Source organism: Eimeria tenella, genomic scaffold, assembly GCF_000499545.2.
Source record: "Eimeria tenella Houghton genomic scaffold, Eth_scaff2436, whole genome shotgun sequence".
Classification (NCBI taxonomy): domain Eukaryota; phylum Apicomplexa; class Conoidasida; order Eucoccidiorida; family Eimeriidae; genus Eimeria; species Eimeria tenella.
This window is the reverse complement of record NW_013542298.1, coordinates 3,797-4,111: the sequence shown is the minus strand read 5'-3', so window position 1 is coordinate 4,111 and position 315 is coordinate 3,797.

The window sequence follows — 315 nt, the reverse complement described above, 5'->3', positions numbered from 1 at the left end:
TGCTGCTGCAGCGGCGCTGCTGGTGCTGCGGCAAACCCAGGCCACCCAGGGGCCCCGCGCAGCGCATTTCTGGTTTTAAATATTTAAATTGATTTAATTAAATTATTTAATTGTATTTAGATCTTCTAAAAAGCAGCTCAGGCGGGCTGCGCACGTCCAGGGGCTCCGCAGTGCGGCCAGGGGGCCCCCGACACCCGGGGCCTCAAGAGCAGCAGCGGCACAAGAGCCAGGCCCGAGTCTTTCTGGCCGTTAGCTGCATTAAAAGTGCCATTTAAATGCTTTAAAATATTCTTTTTTGTCTTTCTAGCTGCTGCT